Source organism: Camarhynchus parvulus, chromosome 1A (genome assembly GCF_901933205.1).
Source record: "Camarhynchus parvulus chromosome 1A, STF_HiC, whole genome shotgun sequence".
Classification (NCBI taxonomy): domain Eukaryota; kingdom Metazoa; phylum Chordata; class Aves; order Passeriformes; family Thraupidae; genus Camarhynchus; species Camarhynchus parvulus.
Window position 1 is genome coordinate 38,977 of NC_044586.1, and position 24,645 is coordinate 63,621.

Below are 24,645 nucleotides of genomic sequence, written 5' to 3' on the forward strand. Positions count from 1 at the left end.
CCCAGCCTTTGCTTTTTTCCTTTCTGTTTTCTACTTGCTCTTTTCATCTGTGATAGCCTGTTGTCTAGACTCAGGCTATAACCAGATTTGTTGGTGTCCAAATAACATGACAAAGCTTACATTACAGGAAAACTCAATTTCTCACAGAGAGATCTGCCCCATGTGCATCATATACTGACATGTTTTAGTAAAAAACAATTCCTCTCACTATTCACTTGAGGTCAGATAATATTATTTCATATAAATATTTACTTCAAAAATTTGAATTTCGTGTTAGCTCCATGGGAACCAACTGCAGAACTACTTAGAGAAATAAATCTATTTTTGCCTTGTGCCAGTTTTAGCCATAGTTGTTTTATCCAGCTGCTTGAATTAGCATTGTATAAATTGCCCTTCCCACACCAAAATTCCCAAGCATACAAGCCAGAATCACAGTAGATGGCATATAACATTTCACTTTGGAAGGGACCTGCAGCCCCACATCTAACCTACGGACAAAGACATTACTACCCCCAGTCTCTGCCAGTTTAAATCCCTCAAACAAACAACAATCTATTTTGTATATGGCAGCAAAAGGAAAACAAATACAACTATATGTATATATTCACATTTTAAGGGATGAGATGCCTTCTACAGCACACAAATGAGGGAGCAAACACACCTCCAGCAGAACATTGCTTTATCCAAATAGGATGAAGGGTACTCCACTTCCATGGACAATATGGCTGCGGAGAGCAGGGGAACACAACTCAGCCTAAGCTTCTGCTAAGGGCTCAGATAAAATGTTTGTTTGCCCTGTTAAGTGAAACAATGAGTCAGATAAACAAGGGGCAAAATAATTCCCTCTAATTTAATTTTCGACCTAGCTCAGGAGCTTTTCTACTTGCTGTGAATTTGATAGGTTCTGCAAAATGTTATTATACTGGATTAGATCTTCAGATTTTTTAACTCTTTGATTCCATCTGTATGGTGGAATACCACACCTGCAGAAGTCATTCTATTTAATTGCCACCCCATCAACTCCAGTAACCAGGACTAGCCTCAGAGTCAACACTTGCACCAAAACCACAGCTGAGCCAGCATCTCAATCTCCCGAACCATTTTTAACAGGGGACAGGCTTTCTCTACACTCCCTTCTCCTTTTTATGACTACACCTGACCAAATGTTGATTCATGATAAAATAAATAATTTTCAACCAGGGCTACCTCCACCCCTAACTGCAGAGTAATCCTTCATACTTATACCATGCTGTGAGTCCACTGACATGCCTGACTTCAGGTCATTCATTAACTTGACCTGAGCAGCTCTTGGGTATGAATGGCGAAGATAAAATCTGCACTTCAGCATTACAAGTGAGGAGAGACGTGGGGTGACATGACCAGGCCACCTTGTGAGCAGGTGCCAGGGACACCAGGAGATCCTGGAGCTCTGCTTCCCACTCTCAGGTGGCAGGGACACCAGGAGATCCTGGAGCTCTGCTTCCCATTCCAGCAGAGGAACGAGTGCATACCCTCTGGGTAGCTGGGGATTTCTGGGGCCAGAGGGCAGTGCAGGAGAGAACAGAACTGCTGGGAAGGGCTTGTGCTGAGCTGTGCCTCTGCAGCCCTGGGGCAGAGCTCTCCATGCAGCGCTGCTTCCAGAGCGGCTCCACAGCACAGACTGCTCGCCACGGAGGGGATGAGAGCCCTGTCGGACCTCCTGGGAGGGAGGGGAGACCTCCCAAAGGCTCAGTAAGGAGCACCACAAGCTTCTGAAATAGAACACTGTACTCAGCACACCACTGTTCAGCTCACACAATCCCAGAGGTGGGACTGGGAAGCACTGGCAGGGTAACTCATTCAAACCCAGCAAGCCATACACGGTACTAACACCACTGTTTAGCTCCTTTCTTCCCCTCCAACATTTCTCCTTGTAAAAACAGGCCAGTCTCTACTAGAAAGAATTCTCTGATCTGTGGGGCCCACATCCACAGCAAGCCCCAGAGCCACCAGAGTGCCAGAGCCACAGGGGAATTTCTGCTCACCTGGACTCACTTCTATCTCAAGGCCTGAGACAATATACAGGTAGATAAACACCTGGAAGCTGAAGAGGATTTATGCTTGTTAACACACAGATCCAGGCCCTTGTATTAGACATTGCTTCTAAAATCACAAGGGTTACTCCACAGTTACCTCCTGATATGTCTGCAACATTCCTACTGGGACCTGTGCTTTAAAGACTGTATTGCCGTGCCTAGAAAACATTAGGAAAAAAAATCCAGGCAGTCATCCCCAAGCATACACTTGATTTCAAAAGAATGAGATTTGCTGAAAAAAAATAAAGGAAAAAGAAAGAACCATATGTTTTATTTACTAATGTTAATTTTTACAGTTTAATTGTACTGTCTACCTTTTTGATCGTGAGGAGAGGGAAAAAGAAGCAAAAAGTGATGTTCACAATGGGAAACATTAAGAAATTCACACTATATGAAACCTCTAATAAAGCTGTGACTGCTGTGGGTCAGCATGTTTTAGACTACCCCACTCTGCTACTGCAATGAGAAGTGAGCACTGCAGTGGCATCAGTACCGGGGGAAGATATAAACAGTTACAGAGTTTGCCATCTCAGCTTTATCACAGCTCTGTCATGAAACAAAACAACTCAATAAATAAAAAATTGTAATTGGAAAGGAAAAAAGCAGCCCACCACTTCACTTCATCTCCCTATCTCTTTTGGAGAAGAGAGCAGAACTTGCTATAGTGCTGCTGAGTGATGTGCACTTTGCAACCAAAGAAGAGAATGGTAAAGTGTCTCTGTGGCAGAAAGGAGTTAAAAATCTCCCTTGAAAAACGCATTTCAGTTTTTCACAAACTACACCACAAAGCTTAGGGCATGCCTTGACACATGCCAAAGCTCAGGAATTAGTGTTCTGACAGAGCAGCACAGCCTCCTTAAAGGCACAGCATAGCCTGCCACAGCAGCAGACAGGGGGCGAGGCAGAGAGGAAGGAGATGCACTCATCAGGAAAAAATAAAAAGAGCCAGGAGGAAATGAAGTTGTAAACCTTATGACTCATCAATTCTTTTGCTACAGTATCTAAATAAAGCTCCTTTATCATCAGAAAACAGAGAATAAAGAGAGTAATGAAAGTATGAAACCAAACAGGGTCTATTTACACCCTTCCTCCTCCATCCCACCGACTCTCTGCACCCTCTGGAGATAAAGGCATTCCTAAGGATGCCTTTTGTTTATTGAGGTTAGTCCTAGGACACCTTTGGTTTTGCTAATCCTTTACCTTATTTTTGCCCTCACCACAGCCAGGTACTGATTTGTAAGAGAGGACTTGGCCTTACTTGGACATCTCCCCAACCTTTGGAACACCTCCTGTACTTCTGCATGCTGTGACCAACCATGCCTGCATGAGCACAGCTGCCTCCCTCTGGACTCAGCACAATCTAACACAGGTTGTGAACTGAGCAATACCTGCTGAAAGCACCCGTGACATCCCACCCCTCTGTCAGCAGTTTTTGGTTTTACAGAGCACAGCAATACAAGCAGTTCTTGAAATACAGGAGACAGCTAAATCTGTTTTGTCTTGTTCTTCAGGATAAAGGCACCGGGAGAGAATTAGGACAGGAATAGGCCTTTTCTACCCCCATCCAAAATATCAAGCTTTCATGATAAATCAATTCTCCTGGCTTGTAGTATAGCTCCTAGCTATCTCTGTAAAGGTTCTGGGAGTCAAAGACAGTGAAGTGGTCCCAAAAAATGCAGTGGTTCTGCCGGAGGAAGTGAGGACCAACGCTCTGGATTATACACCTGTGGCATTACCACCTTCCACTCACATGCCCCAGGAAAGGAGATGGGGTTCCAAGTGCCAAGTGTGCCTGTTTCAGGTATTACTGCTGCCCACCCAGGGAATTAACAACCCATTAACCCAGTAACCAGTGTACACTCCAAGACAAGCTCACAACTTGGCACTTAAATGGGAGTCAAATCTTAAATTTTGATTTAGAAAGCGAGGTCTCAAGAGTTCTGATCAGTAAGTAAATCAAACATTTAAAATACGTTGTGCTCTTATTACAAGATCATGAGACAGTGGGAAATTAATCTTACAAAGTAATTGAGCTCATAATACACATGATTTTTCCTTCCTGAGCTCTATGTCAATTCTTTCCTAAATTGCCATCTTGCATAATTTTAATTGGCTCCCAGAACACCATGACCTTAATGCAGCAGCTACAGCATCTCAGTGCTGTCTTCTACAGTTATACATGGCACCCTGCCTTCCAAATCTGTGAGCCCTGAGAGATCAGAACCATGTGCTGCACAGTGCTATTTTTCTTACATACAAATATTTCTGATTCAAGGTCTTCCAAGAAGGCTCTGACTGCCTTGGAAGGTCACCAAGATAAAGAACCCACTGCAGCAACTCACTGAGTTTCTGGTGAGCTGCACTGTTGGGCAGCTGTTGGTTACAGCCAATACCCTGTCTCTCTCTCAAAGCCATGATATTCTTGTGCAATGCTCTCTTTGAGCATGGCTAGAACATGAACTGTGCCTGGAGATTGCTGTCCCCTCCTGTGCCCAGGGCAGGGAGGTTACCTCAGACCCAGCAATGCAGGAGCCAGCTCGGGGAACACGGGCAATCTTTGACTCTGGAGGAATCACACTGCTGTGATTTGCACGGTACTATAGAGCTCTTTGGAACAAATCCTGTAGCCCTGCAAGAACCAACAAAATCCTAGTGCTCAATAGCAATGGATTCTTTCAGAAAACTCACCATTCTCCCTTTGCCTCACAAGGATATCTTTCTGAATGGAACAATTGCCAGAGAGATTTAAAAGACAATCCCAAATTGCAACATCTACCCGTGCACTTGGACTCTGCAGCACTCAGTGTGATGGAACTTCCACAGGAACTTAAAAATGGGGGCTTTCTGCCATCCTTCACACTTCCTCACCCTGAGACAGCCCCTTCAGACTGAGATACTGGGCAGTGGAAGCGGCCAGAGTACAAAAAGCCTTAATTGCACAAATTATTTCACACTTGTACCTTTAAATCTTCATTTCACCAGCTCAGCAAGTCCAGTACCATGACCTCTCTCGGTATGTATCATATTCTGAGCTTTTTCTCAGGATGCTCTGGGAAACAATTGATCTCAAAGGGCAGAGTGATGGAATGTTTTACGCTCCACAGCAAGATTTGGAAGAACTCTTCACTGTCACTGCAGCTCACTAGCCAGTGTCAGTCTTCAGTCGGACACAACACGATATCAACACCTGAGTTATCACATAGGTGGAATGTAATCCTCATGATTTAACTTTTGGAGGATTATTCAAACCTCAGTGACGTGACCTGTCCTCCTGGAGAAAATGGAAGAGGAATGAAAGGTACTACTTCTACCTTTCTTTACTTACTGCAAAATTCAATGTAATAAAAGTAAGACTTAAGCTGTTACAGGGTAGAATTATTTCACATAGCACTAACAGGTAGATCTATAGATAGAATATTTTGCTCGTACCTACACTTTACAACTGCCTGTATTCATGAGATGGCAGATAAGTAAAAGGATGAAAATGGAAACAGCATTTGAATGACTTTCTTCCTTTTGATTAAATTCTCCATAAGAGCTGTGAAGAGAGACAAGATGCTCATGACCACAGCAACAGCACTGCAGTGGCCTGGGAGGTCAGAGCTGGAAGGTGCATTTAAGACACTCTAGAGATAAAGTTCTGTTATTCCAGTTTGGTCTTTCACTTTTTTTTAGCTTGTTCAGCTCTAGCTACCAGAAAATTCTAGTACAGGAGAATTCAGATCTCATTCTGTAACTGCTGGAGAAAACTGGGCACATTCAGGGTGCAATGCATCCTTTAAAGAATATTTCAGCCTGGTCAGGAAAGTCCTGCTGGGTTCTGTGCCTGTTCTCCCACTGGCTATAGAGATACTATAATGTGAGTATTTCAGATATGGATATGGCATTCCAAGCTGTAAACACCTACAATTAGATGACATGAATGGCATCCCCAGGATTTTGCCAGATTGAGCATAATACAAGTGCAAATAATCTGGCATCCAATTAACGAATGTTTAATTTCCTCAATTGCATGCTCTGACCCTGGATGAAGAAATCTTTGAGAGCTATCACTGGTACAAGCTCAGCTGGTATTTCAAGTTGGGAGATACTAAATCAGTATTTCTAGGAGAATGTGCTGCTGACCAAAGCATTGAGAGACTGAGAGGAAAAGGACAAAGGCTTTCACTAAACAGCCTCAACAGGACGACTGGCTAAGAACATCTTCTGGCTAGGAAATCGAGTGAAATTTTAGGGAGACTTCAGCTTACAGCTACACCCTCCAGCACCGAACAATAACTGAACAATAAATGAAAACACTGCCAGATTCTCTTCTTTGTATTTGGAGGAGGCAAAAAAGGGAAGAAACAAAGACAATTTTGCCAGGATTTTCCCATAATATTAATTACTGTAAAAATGAGTGCTGCTCTGCTCAGTAAACCCTTCTTACCTCCTTTATTATCTCAACACTCTCCTACTGACTTCTGTCTCCTCATAAGGACAGCAAATGTGTCACTGGGCCATGGCCCTGGCATGCCAAGGCTTCTGCATGGGCTGGATTTGAAACCCGAGACATTTCCATGAAATAACACAGGACACACCCAGAAAGTAATGTACAAACCTATGTACAAACACTGACAAAGGCTGTGGCCTGCAGGTGTAAACTAATGGGGCCTGAAGCCTTCAACGCCTGTTTTCTATGGCCCCTGGTACAGCCATATTCCTAAGATCTTTAGATTATAGTATACCACAACGAAGAGCAAGTAATACTTATGACTATAAAAATATGTTGGAATATAAAAGTTGAATAAAACTGTAAATATCGCTTAAAATTTACTATATTGCTAGCCAAGTAATGCATTTTTGCAAAGAAAAAAACCCCAAGTTTGCAGTGGGGAGGCAGTGATTTTTCATAAGATGTTGATATTTCCAGTCAGCAAGCACTCTGTCAGGGTGCTGGTAAGCTGCTCAAGGTATAATGTTCAATAATATCTCCTGCATGGTGGGAGCTCTGATCTGCCTGTCCATCACAGTGAGGTTACAGATTACATCTAGAAACAGTTTGTAATAGGATAGTCTGCAAATGCTGCACTAACAACAGAGGGCTTAAACGTATCTCTGTTTATCCTGAGCTATTTAGAATACCAAGAATAAAAAGTTTAACAATGAACAAACCAAAGACCAGTTGTACACAGTGAGTGTTTAAAACATTCCAGTGAAGCATGAAAGCAGCTTTTAATTCTGCTGGCAGTGGCTGAATCTTCCTAGGAGTATGTGGAGTTGCAGCTGACAGAACACGTTTGGTAGCAGATTAGTTGGTAGACTGTTAATTTAGCCAAGAGCAGATGTGGGCATTTGTTTTAGGGAGGGTTGTAAAGTTCAGAAACATAAATTTTCTGGATATGCTTGAAATAATGCAGGCAGAGATCACAGGGATTTCCTGCCTGAGTAATTCTTCCCTCACCTTTTCCAGATGAATCACTTATGAAGAGAAAATGCCCATACTCCTCATGAACTGGGACTGCTAGGTTCCCATGGTACAATATCCCCTCTCTGCCACTGACACCCTTAACTCACAGGGAATGCAGAGTGGCAGCACCTGAACATGGTACAATATCCCGTCTCTGCCACTGACACCCTTAACTCACAGGGAATGCAGAGTGGCAGCACCTGAACATGGTACAATATCCCCTCTCTGCCACTGACACCCTTAACTCACAGGGAATGCAGAGTGGCAGCACCTGAACATGGTACAATATCCCCTCTCTGCCACTGACACCCTTAACTCACGTGTCAGGGAATGCAGAGTGGCAGCACCTGAACAGCACCCTCGAAATCCCAAGGGACAAGAAGTGCAGCACAAGTGAAAACGAGTGGGCTCACTTGGCCCTCAGTTTGAAACACCTGTGCCCAATGTACAGGACAAGGTAAATTCTGCTGTAGGTTTCAGCCTTGCACACACCCCTGGAGGTGTCCAGGGCCAGGCTGGACACGGCTTGGAGCAGCCTGCTCTACCGGAAGGTGTTCCTGCCCACGGCAGGGGGAGTGGAACAAGATGATCCTCAGGGTCCCCTCCACCCCAGCACTGTGGCTATGATTGGAGCCACGCAAGACTCTGGCAAACTGCAGCTTATAGGGGACCATTCCCTCCTGCAGCCTGGGGATGAAACCGAGTGACACTGTAGCAAAGCGCAGCTACCGCTGCAATAAAGTAGCGCCAAACAGGAATTCCCACCATTCCCGCCCCATACACATTGGGAAGAAAGCATGCATTATTACCAAGGAAATAGAAATAAAAATTTTCAAGAGCCAACCCTTTAGAAAAGACGTCATTCCTTAAAAGACAAAGGAAAAAAACCCGAAGCCATGGCAGAGGTTAGATTCTGCAGTTTAGTGATGAAGTAAATAAATTACTATACATCCAGAAAGAACATCCTTTTGCAGAAGGAAACTCACAACTATTTTCTGGGAAAATTTCTAAGTTGTTTCGAAAAAACAAGACTTCCTACATGTGATGATAATGTTAAAAGGAAAACATCAGAGTAAGCGCATTTAGTTTCTTTTCACATAAATGCACTTGCACACCACCATACACACTCTCCTTTGACAACCAGCATTTAACAAAAGTGATTTCAAGAAATCATTAAAAAATCTATTTCTTCCTAAAAACATTGAATCTCAAACGCAAATCCAATTCTAACAATGAATGTTAAGGGTCTGGCCAGGCCCCCCTGCAGGACAGCTGCAGCTGTGTAAGACATTCCTACAGCTCAGCTGCTCCGTGTCCCTTCTTGTCACACCCATATGTATACATATATATATATATATCTATCAATCACATACGGGTCATTTGAGAGCCAGGGCAGCTAGATCTATTTCTGCAGCACTGACTGATCTTGGTGAACAGCAGCTGACTGCTCTCGTTCAGCTTGAGGGCTCTGTGGGGGTGACACCCCAGCCTTTCCATCACCCACTCTGCCTCTCCTCTTCAGGGCTTTTTCCCTCAAGGACACAAAGTTATTTAGAGGCTCCTCTCAGGCAGCAACAATTCAAGCAATTTTCTGTATTGCTTGCTCACAATCCTGATTCAGCTCTAAATAGATTCCCAGCTGAAAGTTCATGCATAGCATTTTCTGAGTTGCATAAAAGCTGGATGGATGCAGACTGACATGCACTGATGCTAAACACTCCAAAGCACTGCACTATTATTCAGGTATTTTCCTGTGGCAGAAATTTTGGAGGAGAGATGTTAACCCTACAGAGTCCAACAAAATGAACTCTCCAGGTGTCTGAATCTGAAAACATTTTCCAGTTGGAACTAGTATTGCAGAAATATGTGCTTACCTGCTAGTGGAAGAAGAAAACAGGACTGAATAGTAAACAGGGAAGACTCTGCAGCAGGTTTCCAAGAGTCAACATGAAAATTCTTGACAGGCAGTACAAACTGGTTGAAAAAAGTCAGGCCCTTGCAAAAAAGTCACCTCTGCAACAAAAGATGAACAAAAAATCAGTATTGTAAATATTGCTATTCTACAGTATGTTTCAAGAGTGCACTAATAAACCCATAATGACACACACGGAAGTAAAATAAGCACAATAATCAGTGCTGTTCCACCTCATTGCTGACTCAAATATTTCTTCTTGTGCTTTTCCCTTTTCTGTTTTATTTTCTTCATGGGGTGCAGTTCATTGGCACCATCATTAAAAGCTACACTTACCTCTAAAGAAGGCACAAGACAGGGCAAGCATTAAGGAGGCAACAGAAGAAGGATTGAAATATGCTGCATGATCTACTGTGATCAGCTTTGGAGAGCAGATGTCCTGGAAGGCCCAAGAAAGCCTTAAATGACTAATTTAGAAATACTGGGAATTCTTTCTTTGGGGCTTCAAATGACGGGTACAATATCCCTGCCTGCCCTGGGCTGGTGCTGAAGTGCCCCTCTGTGGTGACCATTAACACAGTTAACAAACCCAGAGTGGATAAACAGGCAAAGCACACAATCAGGAATTATGTGACTTCTAACCCCAACATAAACACCCTCATAATGAAAAGATTATTTTTTCAAATAACTGGCCAATAAATATAGAACACTATTAGGAAAGTAATATATGTGTGTGTGTGTATACACACATACATACATATATATATACATGCACATACCATACACACAGATACACAATGGCATTCACATGCATCCACATTCTGAGTACAGTTCTTCATGCCTTGCACTTTGCAGCTTTTAGTACCAACTCTAAAACACTGCTAAATTTAACTAAAAATACATATATGACCTTTTTGGCTTAGTTCATCCTGGGTATAAATCACTCTTGCGTTTGTTTTGTGACATTTCACACTCACTCTGCAAGGATGTGACTGCATGTGTTTAAAAATATGTATTTTAAAATTAATCTTTGCTGCACTTCGGGGAACAAAACAATCCCCTTAAATTCCCCCTTCGTTTGCTCCACGGGTATCAGCTTCACTCTGTTACCACTTATATTAGGTGAACTTAGAGCACTGGGCAAAGTCAGTGCATTTTGCCTGCAATGCATTCAGGAGCACAGACAGCAGCTCACAGAGAGCTGCAGAAATCACTCTGAGCTCGGAGCTGCAGAGCCTGGCACTGCTGTCCTGAGCCCCTGGGCCAGGGTCCAGAGAGCAACCAGGAGATAACACATCACCAAAATGCATCAGGAGATAACACACCAACAAAACGCACACAGAGACGTGGTGCAGAACACACGGTACAAATGTGGTCACCCAGAGCAGCAGCAGTTCCTGTGGACACAGCTGGAGCCTGCAGGAGTGTATGAAAAGCTGCCCTGATTGTATGAGAGATGCCACTGGCGGGCTGAGGCCGAGGGTGAGCAGCAGGCCTCAGCCAGAGCTGCCTTACAAGATGCACCCTGGGCAATACGTGGCTGACACCACCAGCATTATTGAGCTAAAAATCCACGACTGAGATGCTGAAGCTCTCTGTTTAACACCAAACCCACTGCTTCAGAGACTTTCACATAACCTGTGCAGTTACCTGCAAGAAACGCAGCACTGCAAGCACCTTTCCCAAGTGACATGAGCAGAGACTTGGCTGTAGGGTATTTTATGGGGCATTTTATGGGAAACCCTCCCAGCCAAGGCGGGGCCCTGGCCAAGCCCTGGTCCCTGCTGTTGGGAAGTGCCATCAGCTTCAGGAGTTTCTGTGATAAAATACAATCCAGCCACTTTGATTGCTGATTTGTGCCTATAAACGCTGGGCCCCTTCTGGGGCGAGTCTGGAGACCTCTCCTCTGGGTGGAGGCACTGGGCAGCATTTCCCCAATTGCCAGGAAGGGCTCCCCAGGGACTGTGGGCTCTGCACGGTGCTGGAGTATTTATTTAGGCACTTGGTGATGTTTCCATCTCTCCCAATCACTAATCTTCCTCTTGTACAGCACTGATGAGGTGCATTACCTTTCTCACTTCTGCTTGCTGCTGAAGCCAAGCATGTAGTTTTATTAGATGTATCATTTTACTTCTGTGCTGCCTTAAAATTGACAGTAAAATAAGACCATTCTTTCCACTGGTGTCTGTGCCCTTTAAATCACCCCCATCAATGGCAGAACACCTCCTGACTTCAGACAGATATTATCAACAGAGAGCACAATAACAGCTAATTTGTTCTCAAAAAATGAAGTGTTTATGGGTATGAAAAGAGTGTTTTGCTTGGAGAACCTGCTTTGACATTTCTATGCTAGTAGATTTTAAAAAAATCCTCCATTTTGCCTATAATCAGTGATAATTTGATCAGCCAGGATAATAAACCCACATCATAGTGCTACTCTTTAGGATTTAAGGGGGTCATTTCAGAATAAAATTCCACTGCCTTTTTTACTTAAACTGACATAACTTTGATGATTAAAGCCCAACTATTCCATCAGTGCAAGCGTGAAGTGTAATTTTTATTAAAAACTTGTTGAAATACATTTATCTCACCATTATCTAACATTCAGTATATCTAAAACACTTATAATAGGTTCAGGAGAAAAATAGAATGGCTAGAAAAACCCAACTCATGATGCTGTTGCATAGGAGTTCTGGGAGACTGTAATTAAATATTCCTTTCTCCAGCTGAGCAATCGGCGCATTCTTTGGCAGATAAAGCAAATCAAGATTTCACTTGTCATCAAGTACTGATACCATCCCTTAAGCCAAGCATTTCCCAGAAGCAGGATTTCAGAATTGCATGGCAGTTTTCTCAGGCACACACTGCTGCCCTACCCCTCCCCTCCAGGGACAGCAGCAATGCAAGGCTCTCAGAAGAATCCCTGTTAATGACCCAAATTACCTTCAGGCTGCAGCTTTAGAGACCTCCTGACCAGCATGGAAAGAAACAGGACTCCAGAGGGTTTTGGACCCTAAAGCTGCCACAAAATCCAAACTCATCCCAAACTGCTCTGAGGCACAGAGCAGTACAATTTCCAGGTAAATTCTCCATGTGAGGCAGAGGAGGAGAAGGTGTAGTGTGGTTAGTGATGCTGTTGGTGAATTTGTTCAAAACCAAACTGATACTCCTGGCAGCCTGTTTCTGTTGAACGTATTCTGACTTTCTTTTCTTTTGTATTAGTCACACTGAGTCTGCTTTCATGTCTCTGAGGACATAAACTAATGAAGATCAAGACCTAAAGGAAATAATTCTCCTGAAAATCCTTTGTGCTACTCTTAAAGGAAGCCAGATGAAAAAGTTATAGAAAGCTCTGGATTAGAAAGTGTCAAATTTAACTCTGGAGACAAAGAGAAAGCTAGAATGTACTAAAAACAAAATTGAAAATTTAAGGGGCTAATTACAGGATTAACAACGGTCTAAAAGCATCAATACATCCCCCATCTTATCTCAGATTATGACTTTTTCAATGCTCAAAGCTCCTAATTAAAAGCTCTCTTCACACTCCCAGCTCCAGGAATTCATATTTAGAATCTCCCATTCTTCACTTCCCATAGAGCAACTCTGAATGCAACTGCAGCACTGCCGGCATTTCCACACTGCAGGCAGGCTGTGAATTTCATCCCAGAGCTACAAGAGTAGCACATCTTCCAAGGGGTGAACTACAGTTTAACAAAACAGATAAAAAAACCATTCCTCAAATTCATACATGTCTTTATAGACTGAGATTTTAAAATCTTTCTGCACCGTCTTAGCTCTGCCTTCATGAAAATCATAGAAAAATATTGAACAATTTCAGCAGGAAAAGACCAGAAAATCCTATTCATAGTGTGCATAATTTGCAGTTAAATTCACCTTTGATGTATTAGTGCCTTGGTTTACAGGCTGCCCATTTACAAGTCTCACATTAAAGTCAACGTCCCCCAATGATTTCAATAAAACATTAAAGCTTCAGGTTAACTCAAGGAGAAGAGCTCTTGGACGGGTGGGTGCAGGATAACCAGGCACTAAAAGTTCCCTTTGAACTCTCCATGAGCCCTTTCAGGACAAAACAGAAAGGTCTTTCCTTTGCTTCCATTAAAGCACTTGAACTCATCAATTTTTGAAGTAGCATTTAAAGGGTTTTCATGCTAGAGGATGCAGTGAGTGTAAACGAGGTCATTTTGCAAGAATTTCAGTTGAGAACACGCTGGATCTCCTTTCCTGGCTCAGTCACTTTAGGGATCTCAGAGACAAAAACTGTTAACTGTTTTCCCCCTGAATCTGAAAACTGAATAAATCCAGGCAGCAGCCTGGCATTACCTCTGCAGCAACACTTCTCTGCCCACCACAAAATAAAAGCATAAAAAGCATTCCACTTCATCTTCCTCTGCTTTCGACTGAAATGCCAAATGCCAACATCACCATTTCTTATTGGCTTCCTTCCTCATTCCCAGGAACTGTGGGAGGTGGGAAAAGAAAACCGGAACGTGTCAATTTGTGCTGCTATTTATAAACAATTGCTGCCCGGTGGGGAGGTCCTGCTCAGAGCCATCCTCACCCCGAGCCCAGTGCTCACCTGTCAGACCCCGTGTGGGAAACAGCTTCAGGAACAGCAGCTTCCTATCAGGAACAATAGCAACCCTCTAAGGAGATTGAGACAGTGATGGGTTCTGGGCAAGCTGGACTCACAGGCAGCTCAGAGAAACAGATCTCACCCTTCTCATCCAAGGCACTGCTCCTGGCACAGTCAGCAGCAAGCAAGCTTTGGAGGACCTTGGGGAGAGGGGAGAGAGGCATCTGACAGCAGAGCAGAGCCAAGAGTGACTTCCAGTGCAGCAGGAATGCACAGTCTGCACGGCAAAAAAGGAATTATTGAGTCACATTATTAACCCCCTTGACAACTTTTCTGTCTCTTTTCACACTTCTGTGGACTTTGCTGAACATGCTCTAAGGATCACCAAGGTTATCATGAACATCTCTACTCACACCACAATGCTCCTGGCACACCACCTTTCAGGAATTCACCTCTCACACGGCTCCATTTCCAGAGCAGAGCTGGGCTTACTTATTTCCACGGTGGGGATCACAGACAATGCCAGCAATGGCACCAGGTAGAGGCATATGGAGAAATGCAGAGGAATTTTACAAGAGATGCTCACAAAGCCCCAGTGGCAAACAAAACCTCTGAGTGGATGGCAGGGACTGGGCAAAAGCAATGGCAAACATTTTAATTCTCAATTCCCATGGCCACTATGACTACAGGGAAACTTAAAAAAAAAAAAAAAGGAAAAATAAAAAGAGTTAAAGAGTTGAATCCTTACATGGACAGCACTCTACAGTCATGAATCCTGAAAACAGAAATAATTGTCACTTGCATTTCATAGTATGAGGGAAACAGGAAAAAAAACTGAATAAGAATATGAAGCAGGCAGTTCATTCTAAGCTCATTAGAGACTGCTTTCAAGTCTGCAAAGGGGAATTTAAGAAATGATGCCGCTGCTATCTCTCCTGGCCCACCAAAGCAAGGATGGTCATGGGGCCGTGTTTCACTGTTCCTGTGTAAATCCAGGGGTGTCAGCTCTGCTGCCAGGGAGGTGAAGCTTTGCTGAAGCTGCCAGATGCAATGGTAAGATAACTTTCTGCTCCAGCAGCCTTGCAGATTTTGAAGAAAGGCAGCAAATAGCTGGGGACAGCAACTTCTTATATTTCCTCTGACATTTCTACTACCTTGTGAGACTCAGATTCTGACTCTGCATGAGATGGCAGCTGCGTAGTCAAAAGCTTCCCCAGGAAACCCAGAAATATGAGAGCACAGCCTGCATCTGCTGCCATTCTCAGAGCACACACTCCTGCCTGAACCCCTTGGGAATAACAGAAGAAAAGGATACAAAAGAAGCTTGTGGCTCCTCTGCAGCCAGGCTGACATGCCTGGACATCAGAGAACAAATCCCTGTGGAGGAGACAGGTCCCTTATCTCTTAGCTCACAAAGTCTGGGGTGGTGTGAGTACAGGCCTTGGACCTCTGCAGAGGGTGGCAAGTTCAGGCTCCACTGATTCTCCACAACTGAAAGCAGCCAGAGGCTGGATAAGCTGTGCACCAAGGCCAGGACGTGGTGTGCTGCAGGCAGTATGGAGGGAATGGCTTTGTGGAAATAAACTAGCAGAAAAAAAAGAGCTGAATAGAAGCAGCAGCAGTTACAGGGCTATCACAAAAGCACTGGATTCAACTCAGCTCTTTTTGTGCTCCTGCTATCACTAATTTTTAGTCCCACACTGCAAATATATGTGATGTAAAGACTGCCATCCCATCCTGACCTCTCTGAACAGCTCTGAGACACCTTGAGCCCCTGAACCATATTGAGATTTTCTGTAATGACTCAGTTGCAGAGCTATTCTCAGGGCTTGACAACTGCCTGAATGGTCCTTCAGGCTCAGCAAGGGACACTTGCCAGTGACTCATCTCTGGAAAATCTTTATCATCATTAATAACTCCAGGAGAGGAGTATCCACAATTGTGTTGTGCTGGATCTGGCTTTTTTTTAGGTTGGGTACACAATGTATTCCTCTGTGGATGTCAACAGTACCAGATCAGGACCCAGGCTGCCATGAGAGCACCTGAAAGAGCCTGTGGTCTGGAGAGGAAAAGTAAACCCTCTACATTCCTTGTCCTGGGTGAATCCCTCAGACACCTCCTGAGTGCCCAGTTGATATTTCAACAAAGGTATTTACAGCCATTCACAAGAGCACACTCTACCTTTGGAATTTTTGTTTAGTTTTGTGTCTCTTACCTTGCAGTTCATGCTTGCCTGGTTTCCACAGCACTTGATGCAAAGAGCATTTTCTTCACAATTAAAAGGAGAGCATCTTCCACAGATCCCTGGGACTGTCAGAAGCTGGGCAGCCCTGGGTAGCAGACAGACCCTGAGCTAATGAAGCATTAAATACATCCTTAACAAATTTTAAGCACAGCAGTAGTACCACTGTAACTCCAGCAGCCCATTCCTCTTTGTTTCTAGATACTTCCCCTATCAATGTTGTTTCTAGATACTTCCCCTATCAATGTTCCAAAACTCTGCTGCAAAGACACATGATTTGATCCAGAAAAATCATGTGTGCTTCTTCTGGATCAAATGTTTGGCTGCCAAATGGTGTAAGTTTCTGAACAGAAGTGTGAATTGAGAGGCAGAGGATTCTCAAGGTTTTGAAGCAGCTGGAGATTTCTCCTCGAGGTAGATTTTTGTGACCTGGCTATTCAGTAGCATTAATCCTCAGCTATTTGTTCATGATACAAATCATTTGGCTGTCTGCACTGAGGGGAGAGACAGCAACCTGTCAATGGCAGAGCAGCTGCACCACTCCAAGCACACAGATGGTGGGGATGCAGCTCGGTTCTTTCCTCTCTTTATCTCCCTCCTATCACATCTTATTTTATGCAACCCCACTCTCCCTCCACCCAGCTCTTTCAGTGGGGGAAGGAGATCCACTTGGGCCTCAGTGTGCCTAAAGAGCAAATGATGTTTTTGATCCAATGACTTCCTGAGCCTCTGCAGCAGCAGCCTGTCCTCACCCCAGGCAGAGAGCAGCTGCTGCTGCACACCTGCTCTGGCACCAGCAGCACTGCCAGATGAACGGCAGGGCAGGCAGGCGTGATGTGGGTTTGGCTCACGAGCTGCAAACAAATCCAGAGGAAATCCCTGCCTGCTGCAGAGGGCAGTGTGGTTTGGAAGCTGTTCCTGCAGAGTGGCTGCTGGTTTAGTCAGAGAAAAGCCTAATGGGTGAGCCCAGTAATTCTTGGATGGTGCCAGTTTGGCACTGGGCCTTTACTGGAGGTCTGAGGGAGGCTCTCAGATCCTCACTGGCGTCCAGCTGCCAGGGTTGTGGGCACACACAAACAAATGCCTCAGGAGCATCTTGAGGGCAAGACTGGCATTAGAATAATTAAAGATAAATAACCTTACCACAAAAAGCAGGTAATAAAAGGAACCCCAATTCATCAGTGTAAAGAACAACCTAAGACTTCTTCCCCATTCTCCTTCACTTGATAAAGCAACAAGTTATCTTGGACCACCCAACAGGCTGCCAGCTTGACAGAAGTTCTATGCAACTTCAAACTTTTTAAAATAAAAACCTTTTCAGTCTGGGTAGTGTTGTCTTTTGCTTCTCCATTCTCATTTGCCAGGCTGGCCGCAGAGACTTTCACTGTCATGCTGTCACTCCTGCCAAAATGTTCAAGAGCACTGCAATTTGCACCCACGAATGGATGGAGGAGTTTGTTTCCAGCAAAGGAGGGGTATGGCCTCCTGAGAGCACACAGCCTCCTGCTACCAACACAGCACCCTGTGAGCCTGTACAAGGGCACAGGGATGAAACAGACCCAGCCTCGAGGACCGGCCTCTCACCAGGCACAACAGAGGAAAAGAGCTGAGAGAAAAACATTACCATTTAAAACCTGAACAAAACTGCTTCTTCAACAAAAGATGATAGAGCTGAAGAGTTTTCAAGCTTCCATGAAAACAGAGGAAACACCAGAGATCCAATATGACAAGTAACTGAAGAACAACACGATTTAGATTTTAGATCCAGTGGCACGACCCAACCAGAAGATTTCGCTACACATGAAACCAAACTCTTACAAAAAATCTTACAGAATTACAACAGCAAAAATTAGGTGATAACTGAAGAGGAGGAAGAACCTGGGTATCAAGGCGTACAGGGGAGTTTGTTGCTCTGTGATGGGGGACAAAACCAACCAGTAAGGGCTCTAACCTTCACAAAATCACCCAACCTCTGCTGAATTAGAGAGCACTGCTTCTCCACTCCTTCCCAGCAGGTCAGTGCTGGGAACCTGCCAAGGGTCCAGGCAAAGCAAACTAGGAGGGGAAACTCCCCAGAAACTAACCCCAAATCTGAAAGATGCTCAGAAGCCTGCACGAACCTAAGCACCATTTCTTAGATTTTTATTCAGGGAAAACTTTCTCTGACCGTCAAGGGCAATCCCACCTTGAAGGTGTGATTACACTCAGCAAAAATTAACTGCAAGTCAGGCAAGTTTTCCCCCAGGCTTTATTGAGCAGGCTCCTAAGCATTTACCAAATAGCACAAAAGCAGTTGCATTGAAAGGTCTAGAATTCTTATCTCTTGGGGTTTTTTTTTTCATTATTCTCAAACTGTGGAACCTCACACAGACTCACAGACCAAAATTCGACAGAGGCAGCTGCTGTGGGAATGCAGCACAAAAAAGATAATTAAGCATTAGGCAAAAATAGAAGCATGTGTTCTCCCAGGACACACTCTAGGTACAATCATTTATGGGTAAATAAAGAACAGAGACAGTGCTTCCACAACATCTCACAGCAGGAAGCCAGATGACTCAAAAACAGACCTAAAAACTCCTACATCCTTTCGTTTCCAAACCATGAGGGAGAAAAAGTCAGGATGTCACAAAAGGCTGGTGGACTCCATGCATGCCATGCTGAGTCAGCATCTCACTAAATTCCAAGGACACTACTGAGATGATGATCAGGCAGCAGCTCCCAAGGGAAGATGGGCCAGATCCTTGGTGCTATGCTCTCCACACAGGGTCAATGCATGAACACTGAGATCTGTTTGCATCAGGGCTGGAGTCACCATTCCCAGACATCTCCTGTCACTTCCCAAAGAGCCACAGTCCATTTAGCTTCCTCACAGTAAGCCAAAACCATCATAAATTAAGAACAAAACTGAATATTGGTCTGAGCAGGATCTGCAGCACTCATATCCTAGAGATTTCTGTTCCCAAAGCAGGAAGATAAGGGCTTTGCTGTAGTCAGCAAAAGAAAGTGTTTTTAAAGCATAATCAAAGCAAGTGTCTCTTAAACAGCTTCAAATATCCCCTATGACTTTGCAAATCCTGACCAAGGGCACCATCTTGCAGCACTTTAATCCAGCACAGCATATTGTGCTGCTCAATGGTATGAACTGTCTTTAAATTCCACTAAATCCAATGATTTTTCCTGCTCTTTATCAGCCTAATAAATCTGCTCCACTGCTGTCTCACTCATACAGGCAGGTGGGAGAACGTGCATCATAGTGGATGCAGGAGTTAAAAACAAACACCAATAAGGGTGGTTAAAAAAAAAACCAGAAGCTTTTACTTGCTTCTATCTGGGATCTGTGAATGCGTGCACAGAGCTCTAGAGCCAGCCAAAGCAGCAGCAATGATACCCAAGTTCCACCATGCCCCTCTAGGAGGTCTCCTGATCACCGTGGCCATCCCAAGCCACAACCTGCCCCAGACTGTATCCCATAAGGAGCTGGGTCACACCCAAAGATCAGAGCGCTGCCCCAAGTGATGTGGGTCTTGCTGGGTAGAAAGCCATTCTGAGCTCTTCAAGGCTCCACCAGGTTTTGCAAAGCTCAGATGGATCGAGCAGGAATCCCAACAGCTGTGCAGCATTCCCCACATTCCCTATAACAGCATGGAGCAAGGAGCATCCAAGGGTATGTCCCAGAGTTTAAAGCTGCATCCAACCTTCCCAACAGCTACGGGATCACCTCAGAGAGGCTACCCAGGCTCTGCCTGGACACGCTGCCTCCTGCCTGAAAAGAATGGCAAGTCTCATACACATTTTCCACCAGCTGTGTCAGCAGAAGAAATACATCATCTAGATCCATAAAGAAATACACCATCTAGATCCATAATGTGTGCTTCTGGGAATCACATGCCACCTAATTCCCCAAAGAAGGTTACACCAGGCCCCAGGGACACACTGCACACCCAGCAGAGCAGGGATGCTGGTTTCAGAGCAGTGCCTCAGCGATCATGGTCAGTCTGTGAACACTGTGTGTACATGTTTAGCCATGCACATGTGTGTCCCTGCCTGGAAAACCAAAGGAAAAACAAGGAATGCTAAAGAAATGCTTAGGAAAGAGCCTAGTTAACTCAGTTAACCGCCCTCAGTGAACTCATTAGCTCAGTTACCTGCCCTACCATCCACCAGCTCTGAAGCCCTGCTGCCCACAAAATCCAGGCTCCAGTCTCCCCAGAGTTCAGAGCACTCCACATACAGGAGTCTGTGCTTAGCAATGCAATGAGCTGCAGTTTCAGTGTGCTTTTATCATTCCTCTTGCCATAACAGACTTTGGGACAAGAGATGACCATCTAGTCTGACCATCTGTGGGGGCAGCAGAACACCCTCCTTCACAGGATTACCCGATATTAGAGTATTTTCATTTTCTAAGTGTTTTTCTTCTCCACTTGTTTAACACTGTGAATGGAGAAGCTGTTGAAGGAAGGCAGGCAAGCCAGGAGGCTGCCAGGGATACACGACTTCCAGCATTTATCACCCATTGGCTTGAGTGAGAGCAAAGGCAAGGCAGAGGAGAGAGGAAATAGCATCACATTTCTGCCTGTGTATGCAGATGATAGTCTTCATAAACTTAAATTGTTGCATCTTCCAACAAGCACAAGAATTTTTTCAGCAACAGTGGTGCTCCATTTTAATTATTTGTTTCCCTAAACTGGAGATTTACCTTCTAACTGTGGCTGAAGTGGCAATTGAGTGTCTGTAGAGGTCTGAGCACAAGGCAGTTAGGGTAGTCACTGCCACATAGTCATAAAATGAAAGTGTGAATGTGCAAGGCAGGGAATGCACTTTGTTTTGTGTTTATACTCTGCCTAGCACAGGGTGGTCTCAGTGCCTCAGCCCAGGGGCTTAAAGGCAGAAAAAAATCACCAATAAACAATAGATACTAAGGCAGATAAATGAGGAACTGAAACTATTTGTTAAATAGGCATGACAAAGGCTAATAGAATCAGCATCTATGGGACTTTCCTTATGCTACAAAATAATGACAAAGGCCAGGATTAAAGTGTGAATGATCAAGAAACCTTCATGAGAATTCAGTAAAGATCTCAATGTATTCAGAGGGAAGTAACAGCTCTGCAATTCAGTTCATCTCTCATTAACCATTGTTAAAAACTCCATGAAAGGGAAATGAAGTTAACTGAATTTAAATCAGCTAATAAATATTCTTTTCCCAGCAAAAAAAAAAATTAAAAGAGATGATACCACAAGTGTACTACCAATGTTAAAAACAGCAAAAGAAAGCTCATTGTACTCATGTACAGTAAATTCTAAGTGTGTAAACCTTGTATCTTATTCGTGGCTGGGATAATTCTTCAAATCAAATACTCAGGTAAACTGAGCAATGGTGACTGAAACACAGTATACACAGTACACAGGACAAATTTACCTTTTGACCTGGATTGATATTTTCTGTCTGTGTCACTGCAAACCATTCTGGTAGTCACACAAGCACACACTTTTGCCTGAGTATCTCCAGGAAATAGCTTAATAATGATAAATGAACAGAAGTCATGCAGAATAAAACAGAAAATCAACTCACACTGGAATTATACATGACAGAATTAATTTGGGAAGCATGCTGTAATGCTAAATTTGATTCATGCAAGCAAATCTCACTAATGCGGGCCAACATCTGGCTTCTTATCAGAACTTTGCAAGCTGCTTCTCGGTTACACAAAACTGGCTTGGATATAAGAATGAAGTCTTTCTCCGAATTTCCAATACCTTCTGTCATCAGGGATGCCAGAATTACCACAAGTATGTATTTTTCTGGGCACTGTGACCTGGATTGATCCAGACTTCACTGATAAGTGTTCTGGTCTGAAGGCCAGGTATCTGCCAAGGAAGGTGGGAATCTACCTTGGAATGGAAAATGTGACCGCCTTCCCTCCAAATCACCAGATGAGGAACTTTTGTGACTCAAGTTACACTTAATTAAAAGAGATTCATTCTTAAACCAGCATTGTAAACGCTTGTCCACGTATTACCTGCCTGCCTTTGAATAACCCATTCATGCTGAAGACAGACAAACTCCCCAATTTTTAAAGCAGCCACTATGAATCAGAATAAAGATCCTCCTCCGTATCTACCAACAACATGCCATCTTGGAGCCCTTGTAACTCCACCAGTTGTGCAGGGAGAGCACGTCTGATTTATAAAAACCCTTGGTTTATTGTGGGATAGCAGAAATCTAGTGGAGGAGAGAGCACCTATTACAACATCCAATCACCCAGGTTATCGCACATTGTACTTCTCAGCGGTCTGGTCAGACTTTGCATGAACTCACCTAGCTTGTGTCTGAAGGGAGAAATGGAACAGCAACACAACAGTGCAGCAAAACAGCAGAACCCAGAGCTGCACAACCCTCTGAAATGGCTCTCCACATTTCACCAACAAGTTGTGCCTGTTCCTGGGCTCGGCAAAGGAAGAGGCAGCTGCTGTCCCAGACTATCCACTAGATTATCCATTACTGTCCAAGACTATCCATTAGGTTTTCTTTGCCAGTTACAGCTGAAACTAAAAACAGGAAAACACCCCAGGCCTATTTCTTTCCAGCTTTGCTTTAAGAGGAGAATTCATCATGGGCCCAAGAACACAAATTAACAAAGTCAACGCAAACCCAGGAATATTTGTAGCCCAGCCTGCTGTGCTCACCACTGGAGCGCCTTCCATCACTTTCCTCCTCCCACATTCCCCCACCACATGATCAGAACAGAATTCAAGGTGCTCCAGCATTTGTTTTACAGAATAACAGCAGCCAGGGGATGCTCATGTATTTCCTGCGTCAGAAGCTAAAGATGGAACGAGACCTATTAACTCATCCATACAAACCCAAGCTACCAGGGAATGACTGCCCTACAGAGGGGGCTTAGCAGCCAGCTCCCAACAGAGGAGCTGACCTGGCAGACTGAGGAGCTTTGTTTCCAAACCTGCACCCCAATCCTCAGGCACAGCCCAGCCAGGGAAGATGTGACTCCAAATGAGCAGCCCCACAGAACATTTTCCCAGCTCTTTGTGTCACACAACACCAAACAACGTTACCACCATTTTTCATGGAAGATTACTTAGATTCATTGCAAGCAGCTTTTCTTGATGCTCAAGGTACCTTCTCTTTTGCAGCCCATTATGTCTAATCACACCCTCTTGGCAAAGGCTAAGAGATTATGTTTCTTGAGTAATCATACCTGAAATCAATGGAGTCTTTGCTTTTCAGATTATCTAAGTATTTTTAATCATTCCTCAGAAATCAGTCACTTTTCTCTCCTCATCAGCTCTTTCCGTTCCCTCAGAAACTTTCCAAGAGCAAGTGCCTTACAATTATGGCAGGGAGCTAAATGTGCTTTATCCAGAGTGCCTATGTGAAGCCTGTTATGCTCTGTTCATAACTGGGATATCTGGACGCCGTGCTGTCTGTACAATGCTGCACTGAGCAGCCCCAGCCAGGCACAGGCCCTTGATTTGTTCCTGTGACTGCAGGTGCCCTTTCACACCCCATGCACACATTAACCCACCAATCACTTTCTTCTTTCCAGCCCTCAGTCTCCTCAGATTGTTCTGCATCGCTGGTGTGCCTGCACAGCGACACGGTACTGCCAGTAACTGCAGGCACACAAGTTTGACACGTGAAAAGGTAAAACTCACCCATCTCTTCTGATGCCTTTCATGGTCCCTTGCACGTTCCTTCCCCAGCTGCCATCACCCTGGCTCCTACATCTCACCACTCCTGAGCAGAAACAGTTTTACCCTTGCTCAGGAAATGCACCACCACATTTCCTGACAGAGCTGCTCCTTTCTCTGCTGACACGAGCAACATGAAGGTACCTCTGTGGAGGTACCCAGCATCCTTGGGATCACAACTGTGCCCCAATTCACTCAGCAGTCTCCCAGGCAGATTGAATTTCAGCCTGAGTAACACAAAGGGGTAGATTGTGGCTATCTGATGGGCACAAAGGGAGTTGCACTCTACAGTTCCTGTGAGTTTTCAAGCTGTCGTGGGGTAATGTGACAGAAAGTAAACATCTTTCAAGTGAAAAGATCTCAGAATAAAATTTGTTTTCAGAGCCAGTCTTCATTTCAGATCTATAATCATTAAAAGAAACAATCTTCAACTCAATTGTGTGAGCAGAGGCATGCCCAGCACCGAGTGGCATTTTCAGTTAGCTGTCAGGTTTCATTTAGCATTCTGCACTGGTCCTGTGGCTTGGTCCGCCTGGAAATTTTAAATGCAAATGTATTTCCAGGATGACTTGAGAGAACAATATCAGAATTTTACCTCACATGACAGCTCCTCACTCAGTTCCATTCAACTCCCTTTTCCTCATTCCCATATACACAGATTTG

General features: G+C 44.2%; 1 protein-coding gene across 6 annotated transcripts in view; it reads right to left on the bottom strand.

Moving 5' to 3' along the window:
- The window catches only part of PRR5 (proline rich 5), a 68,965-nt gene that overhangs the window by 36,065 nt on the left and 8,255 nt on the right, over window positions 1–24,645 (bottom strand). For 5 of the 6 annotated variants that reach the window (XM_030960011.1, XM_030960006.1, XM_030960007.1 and 2 more), the window contains one exon: window positions 9,399–9,537. The gene's annotated coding sequence lies outside the window, so the exon portion shown is untranslated. Of the gene's footprint in view, window positions 1–9,398; window positions 9,538–16,245; window positions 16,361–24,645 lie in introns of all 6 variants that reach the window. The other variant, XM_030960012.1, reaches the window with a different exon arrangement.